We start from the raw sequence: 17,572 nt of genomic DNA on the forward strand, positions 1-17,572 counted from the left end.
CGGGACGCAGGACGGGCCGCGGGGCCGGGGCGGCCTCGCGCGCGGCCTGTCGGACGGGGCCGTGTCCTTGGTGCGCGTCCGAGCGCTGCCCACCGCGGCCGGGCCGGGGGCGGTTCCGCGTTGCGCGGCCTGAGGCTCCGCGGGCCTCGTTCTAATGCGAAACTTGTCTTTGGACTTGAGGTTTGACCGCCGGTGTCCGAGGCATCCTGGCTGGACCGGGATAGTACTACTATTGTTCCCGTCCGCTGGGATGCGAAGGTTGGGTGAAATTGGAAAGCCTCCTCCCTCAGGCCAGGGTCTGTGGCGCGTTCCCATCGTCCCATACTTAGAATTTGTGACAGATTTGCCACAGTGATTTCATGGAGTGTTATATACGGTTTCTTATTTGCTCTTAATGGTGGGATCATGTGCTCAGCTGTCATAAGTTTCAGATCGGATTTTGCTATGTCTTAAAAAAAAACAACCCACTGAAGTTCCGAAATGTTGAATGTTTAATATAGATTTAGAATTCACCCAGCTCACCCTGGGAAGGCCACTAATACACTGTGGGGTGGGGATAGGCCGGCTTGTCTCGAATTTATATTTGGAGCAGTTTAGTGGTGAACTTGTATGTGTGTGTGTGTAACGGTTTTGTGGGGCTGGCAGCCAGAAAGTAAATTCATTCGTGCCAGTTTTCATCAGCAGGGAGAAGCTGGTGTTGACCGTATGGTTTCCTTTTTAACACTTTCAGGGCGAAGAAGGGGGTACAGGTGGGGGCCTGGGGTGAAGTGTCTTTTCAGATGTCACAGACTGGAGATGTTTCTGTTTCACATTTGGGGTTCTGCAGGGTTCTGTAATGCTCAACTGTCCCATAGGAGGAGACCGTTTCCTGGACTCTGTGCTCAACAGACACTGTTCTGAAGGGTTGTAGATGATGAGGGTGTTGCTGGTACCTCAGTGCAGTGCCCAGCTGGGCGAACAGTACTTAGGTTTACACTGGTGGATAAGGTGTGCAGTGTGGACAGATTGCTTGGAGGGATGAAGTGCCCATTGGAAAATATTTGCCCAAATTCTTTGATTTTGTCAATGTTCACATGGGTTTTTCTCCCTCACTTTACAGGCCCCCATAGCTGTGCACCACAGTTGTGTTATTTACAACACCGTATCATTCATGCATTCTCTCCGGACAAGCACTTCTGCTATGTCTGTATTATACTGGTGTTAAGTGTCAGTACCCTACCTGTGTTGGCAAAGCGGGAAGCTGTCTGAACTCACCAGGAGCCCTCCACCTCCCCCATCGGTCTGGGATGGGCTCACATTTGCTTCTGCACATCTGGGACAGTGCGTGGTCCCTGGTGGGAGTGCCTGCTTGTGGACGTGGACACTCACCTGCTAGATTGCACTCACCTGTCACCATCAGTCACTCCTAGAATGTGTCCCTGTTGTCCAGGGGATGGCAAACCACTTTAGACCAAGGTGTGCTTAGCCTAGTTCTCTGTGAATTTCTTGTGTCCCTACAGATTTTTAAAAAGGGTTTAATGAGTTTCTTATTGAGTGTCTGGGCAGAGAAAGGGGTGTGTGTTTGCATATGGGAATCACATTATTGTTTTTCTCTCTCTCTAGACTCTGCTAGGCCTGGCTGCCTCACCCAAGAGTAAGAGTCAGAGGGTTGTTGCTTTGGCCATCCAGCCTCAGCCCACGTCTCCCCGCTTTAGCTGTGTCATCTTTGACTTGCTTTGTCCATGCTGAGTCGATTGGGTCTCTCTTTGAGGTCATTTGGAATTTTGTGCCTTGTGACTACGTAGAGTCGTTTTACTGTCTTAAATTAGATGAATCAACTTGTTTTCCAATATTGCTTAATAGCAACCAAAGAATGGAGGGATCAGAAATCTGTGCCTCTTTACATTTTAGAACTTAAAATCCCCCAACATAGCCACTTTCAAAGTGAAAAGTTAAAACAGCTTTTAATGCCCAGTTATTTAAGCATATTGCTTTCATATTTTATCTTCAATCAGGATTCATGTGGAGAGAATTCTTTAAATTAGTCTTCATCGTTTTATTAAAATATCAGAACATACTGTGGAAACGTGTGGACATTCCAGTGCTCACTTCCTACAAAGGAGCATGGGAAAACAATTCCATTTTAAGCACATAATGTAGGTTGAAAAAAGAGTAGACTCCTCTTTCAAAGTTCCTATATGGCCTGCCAGCTGTTAATGGTTGTATATCTTATCTAGATTAGTAGATGCCGGTCCAGTTTTGGTTTGCACTGTCTGCTCGTGCTGCTACAGACACTTAGGTTATTTTATTTTATGGGTCACTGTTTGGTAGAGGGTTGCAGATTGACTTCTTGGCTGCAGAAGTCAGATTTTCACTTTCCTGCCCTGCTGGTTGCCTCCTCTTTTCTTTCCACTGTCTGTTGCTACCCAATGCTTCCCTCTTGGGGGAAAACTGGGCTGCTCTCCCTGCAGATCTGGTGCCAGCAAAGAACAGGAGATTTCTGTGGGGAGATGTGGTGGCTGCCCCTCCTGTGGGCAGTAATGGCCTCCAATCCACGGGTCCGGGTAAAGTCTTTGGTGTGGAGCCAGGGGTTGTCGGTCTGGTGAATTCTTGGGACTCAGCGTGAAATGGAGAGGAAGCCAGTGAGCTGGCTGGTTGCTGGGTGCCAGGTGGGGTAGCGGTGGCTCTTTTCTTCACACACTTTTCCCTGAATCATTTTTTTCTTCCCTTCCCTTCCCTTCATTCTTGCCTTTTGGAATCATGCATTTTTCTATTTGGCTTTCAGAGGGCCCCCAAGTAGTTTCATTAATATGTAAATAGACATTATTTGGCTTAAGGAAAAACTTTAAATGGAAACACTGGCAAAGCAGAGAGGAAACAAAATTTCTCAATAAAGACAGACTCATGTCTTATTTAAAAAAAAATCAGTTGTTGATTGACTTCAGCAATAAGTTTCTGTGTTAACTGACGGCTTGTGTCCTGGGCTGTACACACCCTGGACTTGCACCTGTAGACGATATCATCCCACTGTTTCAGGAGTGGTTGAATTCTTATTTTGGTAGGACTTTGGGAAATTGCCTCGTGATGTATGTAGCCTGTGAAAACTGTTTGGTGTTTGCAGAAGAGAAGCCCGTTAGCTTTCTACTTTGTGGCTTTTGAATTGTGAGTGTGTTTACTAACTTCCTAACTCTTGCTTATGGGAGTTACTCAGTTTGTAAGGTACAGAATTACTGCAACTATTAGTTATGTTCTGTACTCGAGTCCAACTTAACATTTTCTAGTAAGTGTGAAACTACTCAAGGAAGGAGGTGCATGCTGTCGTTCTTTGTGTTGATCAAGGAACCAGTGATTTTTTAAATTGCAGGTGAGCAATTCACATGCAGCTGGCATAATCCTGTCACCAGAGTAAAATCTTAAAGAGATGGCCAGTTGGAAGGTTTGTAGATTTGGGTGTGTGTGGCATTTTCAGGGCTTCCAGCACAATATAGCAGATACGCTTAGCTCTAGAACGTCAGTTCTGTCCCCATCAGCCCCTGTGCTTTTCTTGGAGGTCCCTGTGGCTGCAGAGGTGGCCGCCCAAACTGAAGCCTGGGACCACCTTCCAGGGTCCGGGAGAGGAGACCTGCTGTCTCTAATGCAACCCAAATGTTCTCATTGAAAGGAAATAGTGGACTCTGGAAAGCAAATGTGTGAAAAAATACTTTCTTCTAGAGTCTTGTTGATAATTTGTTGTCATTGGGAGGGGAGGAGGGAAGGGGTCAGCAGATTCAGGGAATAGCTGAGCCACTCCACCGGGGATCAGACCTCACCGTTGTTAAGAAAACCTGTTCACTCTGTCACATCGTCTCAAAGCTGCCCCCAGTAGCTGTACGTATTGTGGTGAATGAAATGGACTACTTGGCTTGATAAATCTAAAAGATTGTTATCTGAATTAAAAATATGTACAAAATGGCAGCATTGATATGTGTGGGATGTGAAATGTGTGGACTTGAATTTTAAGAGTTATTCAGAGTTATGAAAATAGTTAAATTTGAATGTTCTTTTCTTGATGAATAAATATAGATGTCAAATTTAGCCAGGAAATTAAAGGCACACATTAGAGGCACTGATGTGTAAGGTTGATCCCAATGCTCAAAAGATCTTTGTGGTGCTGTAGTCATGCTCAGAGCTGAATGCTGTGAGGTCACAGCTGTAACAACGACTCTATTTTGTTTCATTCTGGGCCCACTGGCTTTATATTCTTGTTATGGTTTGGAGGCTACAAGCTGTTGGATGATATGAGTCACTTTTTGCCTTCCTCCTCCCAGCCTTTTTCACATGGGTTGTCTCTTTTTTTAGAGCTGATTTTTTTCTTTTAAAGCAGTGATTTATGGGATGAGTTGTAGCGTTCTTCTGAATTGCAAAGAGAATGTATTGGATAATCTTCATTTTGATGTCATGTATATAGACTGACTCACCAGTTCAAATCCTAGTCATATTAAGATTCTCATAATTACTCAGGTACCTGACTAAAAGCAGATGCTCACCTGCAGTTATTGGCTTGGTTTCGCACATCATTGTTTATCCTGGTACACGGAAGGCACCTCAGGGGATGCGATGGGCTCTGGCCACTGTTTACTGTTCCTGTTCTCCGGTCTCTCCGTTTGTATGCCTCTACTTTCAAGGTTGCCCGTGTTCATTTTCCTTCTTTCACGAGCTTTTCGTGTGCCCTACGAAAGTTACCTACTATCATTGCCAGTGCTGTGTTCTGCTGAGGGGGTCAAAACCTTGTCACGTCTCAAAAGAAGCAGTTGCATCCGTTTGTTCTTGATAATAAATAGCGCTCTCAAAGGGGAGGATCTAATTGAGAACCCCAGCTCGGGGGGGAAGAACATAGGCGTCAGGTTTGTATGTATATGGCACTTTCTTCAGGACCCAGCAGGGTGTTAATGTTCATAAGCCCTTAAGACAAATAAAGTGGGAAAGGCTAAGATATTGAGCTGTAAAAGTCAACATGACAAGCAGCCTTCTTTTGTGGGGTGGGGGGCTGGGGAGGTTGCTCTTTAGTTCTGTTGCTGTTGAATGTCGTGGAGAATGAAATGTGCTCTCTGTGCTGAGAATCACAAATTGAGGTGGTTCTTTACCAAATGCTTCGTGCAGTAGGTTTAAAAAATCCGGGAAAAAACGACCGAAGATAGCGAGGACTGAGAGATTCTGTGATTGATAGTGGGTTAAATAGATCTTTTTCTTCTGGGCTGCTGGTTTTAAATATTTTTTTTTTTTTTGCTTATTAAGTTGGAAACTCTTTCTGTGTCCTCATGAAAAGATTGAAGACTGCGGGTCAGATCCAAACTAGTTCTGTCGGCACCAGCGAGAGCAATTCCTTAGATATTTGTCTGCAATTATGCACAATTAATTTTTTTTTTTTACTGAATTATCTGGTTAGTCAAGTCACATATTCTATTTTTTTAATTAGAGGAATACTCTAACATTTTAAAATTATGAAGTTAAAAAACTCATATGTAAATATGTCCCCTCTTTGTTGTGGGCGGCTTCACACCCACCAACCTCAGGTCTGAGCCTCTGGCCAAGGAGGAAGGCAGTTCCCTGCTGGACACTCGGTCCTGAGTGTCTAATTAAAACCAGAAAAGTGAGTCTCTCGTGTTCTGACCATGTGTCTTACCAGTGCAGCTTGCCATGTGTCAGGAGTTTATAAAACATGTTAAGCTTTAGTGGGGAGAGGCCCACACATCTCAGTTTCCACGCGGCAGGTCTTAATCCGCCGTCGTGGCTTTGTTCCTGCCACTCCCTCGAGTTGGCAGAGCCACATGTCCGGACCGCTTCACTCTCGGGAAGAACACAGACCTCCACATCGAGCCCTGTCCCCTTCCTGGCCAAGCCCAGAGTCATGTCCCTGTGAAGATGCAGGTGGCGTGGGTCTAGCTGACTAGCTCTCTAAGGAAGCGCTTCCTGGCCAGTTTACCTGAAATGAAAACAGAAATGTAAACTGTGTTGTTACTAATTAACCTTATCAGGAGATTCTGGGTCTTTATGAATAAAGTAGATAAATGGAGATTACATGCTTTATTGCAAATAGAGCACATCCAGTTATGTCAGTGTCACAATACCTGACAAAATATAGCTTATAAACCTTCACAGAAGGATAAGAGCAGTCGCAGAGCCTGATGCTGTCAGGGGACAGGAAGGGGTGAAATCTGGAGTTGGCCAGTTGCTTTAGGAAGGACAGGTTCACTCTGGAGCCATCGGTCTGAGGGGCTGGATTTGGTGCAGTGGGCACTGAAAGCACAAAAATCCGTGTTTAACTTGTGCGTGACCTTCTTCTGGGCTTCTTGAACCTCTTTGGGTCTTTTTCTAAATCCTATTTGGAGATTTGTGTGAAGATCTTGAGATTCTCATGTGAGTGTCCACTGAGAAGTCTTTCTATGGATTTTCCTACGTTGGGAGGGCCTCTCCGGGGCTCTGCAGTCGTGGCATCACCCCGGATAAGCCACCAGGCTCTCCCAGTTTTGGTGTCCTCGGCTGTCAGATAGGGTTAAGAACTCTGCCTTTGGGATGGTGGTGGGGGTCAGCGAGGCAGAGTCACAGTATCTGCTCCATAAATATCCAGCCCTGCAGCTTCCCTCTGAGGTGCTGTCACTGGGACAGGGTTCCCTGCCCTCCCGCCGCCTCCCCAGTTTATCCAGGTGATTTGAGTTACAGTGGCCTTCGGAGAAAAGCAGTGGAGAGGCGGCATAGGCCCGGGTGCGGGAAAGCACTTTCACTTTCCTGTGCTTGGAGGGTGCACCTCTTAATAGATGCTATCTGGGCACTTACCCTGTGCTAGGATAGCTTCAGAGCTGCAATGCCTCTTTTTTTTTTTTTTAAAGATAAAACTTCTTTCTGGTGGACTCTTTGTGTCAATATTCCTGGAATCCCTTTTTCAGCCCCTTTACTTTTCAAGAGAATAGTTGGGGAAAGGTGTCCTAGGTCAGATTCAAGTCCAGGTGTGTCCGGAAGGACGTCCTTTTAGGCTGTAATCATCGAATCTCAGGACCATGTGTGGACCTCCAATCAGAGTTGTTCCAGAGCTTCGTGGAGGAAGGGCCTGACCGTCTCCTGCAGTCCCCTCACCACAGTGCCCCCAGGATGAAACACAGAGCTCCACCGCTGTGACTGTGGGAAGTGTCCTCCTGGAGGTGTGTGTCCCCCTGCCCTCAGTGTGTGTGGAGAGGGACTGAGCTGGCACCCCTCTCGTCATGCCCCCGTGTCCTGTCCTGAGACAAGTGCACGTGGATGCTACCCAACAGGCCACATAGGTGGGATTGCGTGAGGCTGGGCAGCTCTGAGAGGCCAGGTCAGAGCCAGGGCTCACCGTGGCAGTGGACCCGGGGCTCTGTGCCCCCCGCCCAACACCTGTAACAGATCCTGGGCTTTTATCGTTTACGATCACCCTGGCAGTTATGTCAGTTGAGTGCCGTGTGGGTTTGTGAGTGAGTGGCATCTTTTTCTTATCGACTTTCATAAGCTGCTTCTTTTAAAACAAAAACCAGAGATAGTTTGAAGCCCCCCCTGCCCCTGCTGTGAATTTAATGGTGTCACAGAAGTTATGGCTTCAGTTACGTGTAAAAACAACTTAAGAGTAACACCAAGTACTAAGGTGGAGCTGTACTTCAGGATAGCTTAAGTGAGCATCATTGGGCTTCGAAACATCTTTTGTTTTTTCTTGTTTTGATGAACGTGATGGATGCTTGAAGGCTGTTGAGATTTAGTAATATAAAGTAGTCTTTAAGGAGCTCTTTAAGCAAGGGTGCAATTCCATTAAACTTAAGTCATTAAAATACACCTATTTAGGGACTTCCCTGGCGGTCCAGTGGTTAAGACTTAGCCTTCCAGTGCAGGGGGTGCGGGTTCAATCCCTGGTCAGGGAGCTAAGATCCCACATGCCTCCCGGCCAAAAACCAAAACATAAACAGAAACAATGTTGTAACAAGTTCAATAAAGACTTTAAAAATGGTCCACATCAAAAAATATCTTAAAAAAAAAAAACAAAAACCAACCACCTACTTAAACCCAAGGAAATAGTGTATCAACTTGCCAGGGTGGAAACTTTGTTACTAATGTTACTAAGGTACATTAGAATGTACCTCATGCTTACAAGTTACTGTTGCAGTGCCTGTCCTGTAGGGAAATTCTGTCAACCTGAGACTTGGTGTTTGGGTGGGTTTTGTTGTTTCATTTCGCTTTTAGCTCAAGTGAATATAGTCTTATTGCAAATGGTGGGGCTAGGCTTCCCCCACCAAGCACAACATTGACCTGGGCCAAATGAGAAATAGCGCTTGGGGTTATTTTGCTGTTGATATCAGAGTTCAGACTTCGAGAATTTCTGTTACTTGTACATAAATTAATACGAAAAGGAAGTAGAATTCTGCCTCCCTGTTTTAGATGGTGGCCAATTATTATTTAGCTACCATACCAGTAAAGGATTTTCTAATGGCTGTTGGTATTTTAGAATTTCTTTCCTGTTATTAGGAAGATCTGGCCTGGGACACGGGGAAGAAAGTAGCCTTGATTTTGCTGTTTCCTTCATGACATGTTGAATTTGACACAAATAGGATTCTGGATGAAATCTGCCCTTTATGGAAAGTGTCTAAGTAAAACAGGCTCTCTGAAAGTGTTGTACAATATTCTGTCTCCCGTGGATACAGAGGAGCAAAGCCATGGGGAAGGAACGTGGGCAGAGGTTCCTTGGATGGGCTGCCATTCCTCGGGTGATGGGCATCTGCTGTGGGGGTGCCTACCACAGATGGAAAGCTCACAGGCTGACTGTGTCATTGGGGTCATAGGGCAGGTTTGATCACTATCGCTAATTCTTGAAAGATGATGTGGGGTGGGGAGCAGTATTTAGAACACTAGCATTCCTTGAAACAAAGATATGAAATGAAGCTTATACATCTCATGGTGCCTTATAGCTTTTAACTGCTTTCATATTGACCTTTTTTTAGTCCTTTGAAAATATTTTCTAAGGAAATGACATTAGCTTCTCTGTATAGATGAGGAGACTTCAAATGATCAGAAACTCATCATGAGCCTAGAATCTTGGCTTCCCGACACATTTTCACCATCACGAGTGAACTGAACCACCGAGCTGCTTTCTTTTGAAGCATGATGGGGATCCTGTCTTCTCTTGTGAGATCAGCAGCAGGAGCTCTGTGGAGTCTTGGGTGCTCTCGGGAGTGTGGGCCGTGGGCAGCGCCCTCCCCAGCAGCCTGTTCCAAGTCAGTGAGGAAATCAGACGAATTTCCCTTGCATGTGTTTGTAACGGGTGGAGGCTTATGCTGCACGTTTTCTTAGCTGGCTGCCCCTAAACTTTGCATTTAAGATCGAATCTGTCATCTAGGGGATGAATATATGGGTGTTCTCTGTACAACTCTGTTTTCTGTATGTTTGAAATTTTTTTGTTTCTCATGGAAGATGAACATCCTTTATTTATGAAAAAAAATTTTTTTTTTGGCTGACTTGTGTCTTCGTTGCTGCGCGCAGGCTTTCTTTAGTTGTGACGAGTGAGGGCTACTCTTCGTTGCGGTGCGCGGGCTTCTCATTGCAGTGGCTTCTCTTGTTGGGGAGCACGGGCTCGAGGTGTGAGAGCTCAGTAGTTGTGGCTCGCGGGCTCTAGAGTTGTGGCGCATGGGCTTAGTTACCCCGCGGCATGTGGGATCTTCCCGGACCAAGGCTCAAAGCCGTGTCCCCTGCATTGGCAGGCGTATTCTTAACCACTGCGCCACCAGGGAAGCCCTGGAACAGCATCCTTTAGAATCAGGAGGCTGGATATGATATGGCTTATCTGAAATCTTAATCGTTTTGGTCAAGAGACGATGCTGTTAGTTCTTGTGTTGTTTCTGGGGAAAATGTTCTACATGAGGTTCCAGGAATAACCTCTTCAGTGTCTCTGCAAGAGTGACCTCTCTCAAAGCTCCCTGTTACTAACCAGGATGATGGCGATCATGGTTAAGCCGCCACCAATCACTTACAGGGCAATCAATCTTAGGTCTTTTATGTAGAGTGCTTTTATTCGAAGTGGAGTGCCTGTCTGACCTTCTCCAGGCCTTGCAGGGATGCAGACCACATCTAATGGATGTGATCCACCCTCATCTCTGGTCCCCAGAGAACCGGAGTCGTGTCAGTAGGAGCGGACAGTGCATAACTCGGATTTTTAAATCAGATGTTGCAAATTGATGTCTTTTTTGGCGTGAACAAAGTCTGTTATCTCTGTTTATGGGGGAGGACGCTTACATGTCTCAGGCCACCACTCACTGATTGTTCACGTGTGCTAAGCACTGCATTAGGTGTCTTACATAGATTACTTTTTTTTTTTTTTTTCTGCGGTACGCGGGCCTCTCACTGTTGTGGCCTCTCCCGTTGCTGAGCACAGGCTCCAGACATGCAGGCTCAGCGGCCGTGGCTCACGGGCCCAGCCGCTCCGCAGCATGTGGGATCTTCCCGGACCGGGGCACGAACCCGTGTCCCCTGCATCGGCAGGTGGACTCTCAACCACTGCGCCACCAGGGAAGCCCTGTTATTTTATTTTTTGTTCCTTGAGTGGAAGCTATTTAGTGATTACTCATAATTGTGAAAATAATCTAGTGATTAGAGGATCTTGTTAGGACAAATCTATGTTTCCTTTCTTTTATGTAAATAAAAAAATCTTGATTCAGGTAAGTGTTGGCAGGAATGACCATGTATAAAGTGGATAAGATTTTTGTGTGACATGGTCACCCTGGGATATTGTCTCAGGAATTTTCTAGAGCATCCATCTTTATTCTCACTAGTTTACACCCTCCCCGTTCCCTGATTATTTCCATTTGCACCAGAAATTTGAATACAAGTGTGTCCAAGATGGTACTTGTATGTGTGTGCATGTATCATGCCTTTTTGCTATAAGAGGGACTGTTTAAATAGTGCTTTTGGACACTGACAACTTGGTCAGAAGACCGGTAGCTCCTCATTAATAAAGGTAGATGTTCTAGTATCAGAAAGCCCTGAATACATTCTGTGTTATATTAAATAAATAAATCCCAGAACAAAGATGGTTTTGTGTACTATGTATTTGCCATGATTTTCTTGTAAGAAGTGTGAATGTTTCACCCACTTATCGGAAATCCCATGACTAGCTTAAACAGAGAACATGGATTATTCTGTCTCCAGATCATTTTCATGTATTTATGATCACACCTGTTCTATTAGCTGTGAAAGCCATCAGTCTTGGCCTAGCTGGGCCTATGCTGATAGAATTAAGGGAAACAAGATCATTTCCAGCTTGTTTTAAACCTAAAGCTGCCCGTTATCTGCATAATAGCCCAATCTTTTTTTTTTTTTTTTGTGGTACGTGGGCCTCTCACTGTTGTGGCCTCTCCCGTTGCAGAGCACAGGCTCCAGATGCGCAGGCTCAGCAGCCATGGCTCACGGGCCCAGCCGCTCCACGGCATGTGGGATCTTCCCGGACCGGGGCACAAACCCGTGTCCCCTGCATCGGCAGGCGGACTCTCAGCCACTGCGCCACCAGGGAAGCCCTAGCCCAATCTTTAAAAATGATACAATTTGACTTTTAGTGGATTATAATTAATTTGGTTATCTATGGCTGAATCATTTCACTGCATTGTGAATTAACTATTTTTTGATTTTTTCATAATATGGATCCGATCCAGAAGATGGGCTGTAGGCTCGGAGTGATAACGTTGTAATTTACACCTCTAAATGAACTTTCTATTGCCTAAATATCACCCGTTTTGTGGACTGTCTGTGGAAATTTTAATTGTTTTTTGTGGGGTTGGGCTGACCTTTCTCTGCCCCACCAATTACTCCACCCAGCCCATGTGTACTCGAACTCTGCAGGCCTGGTTCAACACTGCTTATATGCAAAATAATTAACAGAGCTCTATAAATAAGAAATCACATGTTGCCACATAAATAGTTTCCCTGTCATTTGAGTGTGGATTGTTTTTGCTCCTGTGGTGGCCCTGAGAATTCTGGCCTTTGTTTGGAAGTACCTCTCATTGAGGTGGGTATGAAATGTAAAACTGATTACAGTATTATTATCACTCACAAGCGGACAACAAAGATGCTTTCATCTGAACAGCAGCTGAAAATTAGGGTGTGTTCGGTTTGGATGTTTGATGACCTTTTTGAAAAAAGCATCTGGTTTTTGTCATACTTTGAAAGCTGTGCTTATACTGTTTTCTGTGTTTTACTTAGAGTGTCTACAGTTCCTAAAGGAGATACTTGCTTATTTTAAGAGGATAAATTACTTTACAATAAAAATACTCTCTGGGGATTTAGATGGAATAGCTTTTCCATATTATTTGTTGTTCACTATTTAACACCAAATATAGTGGACTTTTAAGTGGCTGACATGCCCCACCCCCTTGCTGGTGTGTATTTAGTTGGAAGAGTGTGTGTGCGTGTGTGTGTGTGTGTAGGTGCAAACATACACACATATATCTAACTGATGCAATCACATTTGATTCCAAAGTTAGGGAATGTTTTTGCCACATGAGAGCTTTTGAATTGTTCTGTTCCTTAAGCATTTATTTAATTTGCAATTTATTGAGCGAGGGTCTCTTGGGAACTATGGGAGTGGCGACAGCTGTTTTTATAATCCAGGAGATAGGATGGAAGCCAGTGGGAAGCTCAGTATCGATAGACAAATAATTGAGAAGCGTTTACTTCGAGGCCGTGTGCACTCAGACACCCAGTGAGTGGTCTCAGCAAGGAGGGTTCTGAGTGCCGAGGAGGGAGCGGCTGGATGCTGGGGGGCGGCCCTTCCCTCGTTGTGCCTGGAGCACCTGTGTTTGGGGTGGGCCATTCCGACCCTGCTCGCAGCCTGGCTACTCCCGGCCTGACTGCTCTGGCTGAGCTGTGGGGCTGGGGCCAGGGGCTCGGGCACTGAGCCTAGTGGAATGATGGCACCGGGACCTTTCCTGCTTCTCAAAGGCACATGTGAGTGATTGTTTTTATTTCTGCGTGTGTCCTGTCCCCCTCCCCATTTTTCCTTTGGGACCGTAGCCCGCGGCCTGGGAGCGAGCCCCCTGGCTGTTTCCAATGTGGGGAGCACAGTGCTTCTCAGGCAGACATGACTGCAGGGGTGGTTCCTGGCTGGGGGCTTCCCCTTGTCTTGTGGGCCTGGGGGAGCATGACGGGTCTGACCACGTGCCTTAGCCTAGGCACCTTCCCCCAGCCCCCCTGCCCAGACCGCAGCCAGACGGTGTCCTGGCACCCGAGGCCATGGCCCTCGCACAGCCCGGCAGCCACCCGAGGAAAGCCAGTTCAGCTTGCGACTGTCACTGCCCTTGAAACTTGCACAGGTGTGGCCAGCACGCGGACGGCCAGGCTCTGTTTTACCATCTGTTGGTTCTTTCCTGCGGAAAACAGGCCGTTTACTGCAGTCACCTGGGAGGCTGACTCCCTGCCCCAGCTCCCACCTTCTGAATGACTGACGGTCTTGGGCGGGGCAGGGGTGTGGGTCTCCAGGCAAGTCCAGGGCAGCTGGCCAACCTGTGGGACCCTGGGGCCTCTCCACCCACTTGAAGGTTATCGTACATTTCTTGGTACAAGGGTATCAGAGTGGAAGGAAAAGAAGTAGATGGTAGGAAATTCTGGTTTAGTCTTGACTCTGGGAGCATTTTGGGGTAGGAAATTGTGTCCTAGGCTTTATTTTCAACTTTCCCAGTAGGTACAAAAAGAATAATTGCGCACAGGTGGCCGGTTTGAAGAAAAATGAAATCCAGAATTGTGTTATGTGAACTTTTATTTTAAATGCATATTACCCGCCCCCCCCCCCCCGCCCCATTAATGCAGAGGAGGAAGGATGCTAAGAGCTAGGCTTACCTCCCGCATCCCGCCTGGAGTTGGGGTGCACAGCAGCGATGGGGGCGGTGATGCCAGATGTCTGCCAGCCTCAGGTGGTAACTGCGGGTCCTTAAAAGTTCAAGCCCTGCGTCAAAGCTGAGGTGGAGCCCGAGCCTCTGCGGAGGGAGGAAAGCGGCTTCTGTGAGGGATTTGCATCCCACTGCTGACCTGTACCAGCAGATTGTGTTCAGGGACCAGGGATGCTGAGTCCAGGGTCAGCTTTATGGACTGTTCCTGGCATTAGATCCTGTAAGAGAGAAGCTCAGCTCTTGTTTTCATTTGACTCTCACACATTTTACCCGGTTCCTGTGGTTGACGGTTTTCCAGGGAAGTGGTGTGAGGCCTGCTCAGGGCTTCCTTGAGGGAGAGGCAGAGTTTCATGGGTGGTGGGCCATCATCCCACGCCTTATCACACAGGGGTCAAGATGTAGATTCTACAGAGTTTTTAGGGAAAACTCAGAATCTTCTGAACAACTGTGTTATGTTTTTCTTCTGAAAAGCTTACTCATATACTGTAAAGTTTTCTGGAAGTTTAGAAAATATTTTCCGTACTAGATGGTATCATTAGTGGACTTGTACAATTCAAAATCTTGTTCTAGGTTACATAGTTACCATTTATCCCCTTCCCACTTTTTTTTTCCATGAAAAAAGTACCATTTAGCTTTGGAATTAAGTTAATAATGAAATAAAGGTCACAGATATGTAACATTATGTATTAAAATATGTTAAAATATATATGTATACTTTATATAAGTCATCAAAAGAAAAAAGCAAAAATAAAGATTGAGAGGACCCACTGGTACAGAAACGTTACAATGATTTTCTGTTGTATCCAGGAAACGTAACTCTTCAAAGCTCTGTGTTTACTTTTTCAACGTCAACTTCCCAGGCAGATCTGTCTTCACCAGCCCCAGAGTAAAGAGTGAAAGATGGAAAGATGATTTTGGCATTTGCCAGTCATAATTCAACAGACATTTTCTTATTAGTTGATAATTTAAAGCGTTTCACAGTGATAAAAATTTGCTAACATACTTTTTTGGAGTTTATTACTATATGTTTCTTCAGGAGTCTGTGAGAACTGTGTAACTTTTCTGCTATTCTGAATTATAATGTGTTGAATTAGGAGTTGTAATTCCTCTGCCATAATGTTTATTAAAAAGTTCCCTATGTATTTTTAGATGTATATTTGGAACAGTTTAAAATGCTTGATACACTACAGTTTTAACACATCACAAATATTATTTTAGAATATAAATTGATATTTTAAAAAATCTGTAAGTAACACTATAAAAATTGGGACAAAGATTTAAAAAAATCTGTAATTTTACAATTCAACGTAACAACAATACATTTTATGTCTCCATGTCATTTTAATTAGTCCAGAACTATAACAGTGGTGAAACGATGTTGGTGCTGTCTAGTTTATAACAGTGTTTCACACGTATTGTTGTATTTATGGGGGGGGAATCCATTAACCACATGAAACAGGTTTTTGTTCTTTCTCAGTAAAAACAAGGTTCGAGGTTAAACATCTTGTCCGGGGCTCACAGTGGGTGAAGGTGGGCTAGGACCCACACTCAGGATTGCCGACTGGATAATTTCTAGTCAAGAAGTCACAGAAGTTCAGTGGACTTTCCCAAGGCGGTCCTCCCTTTCTCCCTCCTGGAGCAAAATAAACTTGCTAGGTCCTTATGTTGTGTCATATAAAGGTTTGTCTATTACAAGGCACCATACTTTGTTAAAGAAAAAAAAGGTAGAAGAAAGTTTACATGTTAAGATGCCTCAGAATTGAACTATGTTGAAAACACAAAACTTAATCCTTTCTATTTTGGATATTAACCGCTTATCAGATAAAAGGATTGCAAATATTTTCTCTCACTCTGTAGGTTGCCTTTTTAATTCACTGATGGTTTTCCCTTGCTGTGCAGAAGCTCTTTAGATTAATGTATTCCCACTTGATTTTTGCTTATGTTGCCTGTGCTTTTGGTGTCTTATGCAAGAAATCATTGCCAAGACCTATGTCAAGGATCTTTTTTCCTCTGTCTCTTTTAGGAGTTTTATACTTTCAGGTCTTTAATCCATTTCAGGTTAATTTTTGTGAGTCGTGTAAAATGAGGTCCAGTCCATCCTTCCGCTTCAGTAAGTGGTGTTGGGAAGACTGATGGTTTCCGGGCATTACACTAAGTGAAGTTAGCCAAAAACAAATGTTGCATGGTATCATTGATAATGTGGGATCTTACCAAAAAAAGCTGATTTTATGGAAACAAAGTGGAATGGGTGGTTGCTGGGGGTGGGGAAATGGGGAGGTGCTGGTCAAAGGATACAAACTTCCAGTTTTAAGATGAGTAAGGATCTGATGTACAGTGTGGCAACTGTACTTAACAATTAGGTATTATGTACTTGAAAGTTCCTGAGAGGAGATCTTAAACTTTCTCACCACAGACACACACACACCCAGAGTTAACAATGTGAGGTGAGGGATGTGTTAATTATCTTGATCTCTGTAGTTATTCCTCAATGTATATGTGTAACAAATCATCACATGTACACTTTAAATATAGATAATTATATTTGTCAATTACACCTCGTAAAGTTGGGTCAAGGAACTTGATTCTTCGGGTCGGGCTTCTCAGCCTCGGTACAGTTGAGTTCTTTGTGTGCATCTTAAGACACTTAGTATCATCACTGCCTTCTACCCGTCTGATGCCACTAGCACCCTCACGCCCAGCAGCGTTGCCCCCTGTGGAGAATCGCTGCTTTTGATGGCACAGTGAGACATGCACTTTGCATTACTTGATTAGTAGCTGTTTCTAGTTTTTGAAAATCTAGTTGTGTGACAGACCTGGTTGAATATCGGTGTTTGGTTAGACAGACATATACACCTCACTGTCCAGACCTCAGTTGGGGCACGGGTTTGTTTTACAGGAATGTGGCCTGTCTGATGCCTGGATCCTGAGGTGTTTGTGTGGCAGTGGACGCGTGTGCTTCTGTGCTTTTTGCTTCATGTGTGTTGGAGCACATCTGACATTCCTGTTGCCCAGGGTGCAGGATGCAGGGCTCTGGGGATTTCTGCTGTGTTCCATGGCGGGAGTTCTGGGGTCGGAGATTCCAATCCCTCTGTAAAGACTCTTCTAACCTTTCGGTTATGGTAGAGGGTGACACCCCCCACCCCCCACCGTGTTCCTGGTCCCATTGGCCTTTGCTGTCCCAAACCAGGTCCAGTCTGTGGATGGTGACCCTTCAGGCCTTTCTATTCGTTTATCAGTTCAGTTGCCTTCCTTTACCATACCTGAGTTTCCCACAGTTTATTTAAGCTGGATGTGGAATTACAGCAGAAACGCGGCCCATGCCAGGGCAGTGAGGGGGTCACCCCCAAGTTTCCCCCCGCCCCGCCGGAGGGCAGTGCTGCCTAGTCGTGGTCATCGTCCATCCTGATAGGGCCCAAGGTGTTTAAAAATCTTCCCTAGCCAGGAGAAACCCATTTTTCTGATGGGATCACAGTCTCCATTCAGTTCACTGAGGAGCCCTGAACCGGGACTCCTGGTGACAGTGTGTGGAGACGTGGACGCTCCCATCTCTGGACGTTGGGCGGGTCCTCGGAGTTGGTTCCCTGGTTTTGGGCGACTGTCTTGCCCAAACCACAGCTGCGACATGGTGCCTCTCACTGCCGAGTTTCGATTTCTCAGAAAGAGAGCAAGCCAACATTTGAGAG

At 45.4% G+C, this 17,572-nt stretch overlaps 1 protein-coding gene across 4 annotated transcripts in view; it reads left to right on the top strand.

The window, feature by feature from the left end:
* The window catches only part of DIP2C (DIP2 acetate--CoA ligase C (putative)), a 360,655-nt gene that overhangs the window by 710 nt on the left and 342,373 nt on the right, over positions 1 to 17,572 (top strand). The window lies entirely within an intron of this gene.

Source organism: Aethalodelphis obliquidens, unplaced genomic scaffold (assembly GCF_003676395.1).
Source record: "Aethalodelphis obliquidens isolate GAN/ISIS:26980383/991018 unplaced genomic scaffold, ASM367639v1 scaffold65, whole genome shotgun sequence".
NCBI classification, from domain to species: domain Eukaryota; kingdom Metazoa; phylum Chordata; class Mammalia; order Artiodactyla; family Delphinidae; genus Aethalodelphis; species Aethalodelphis obliquidens.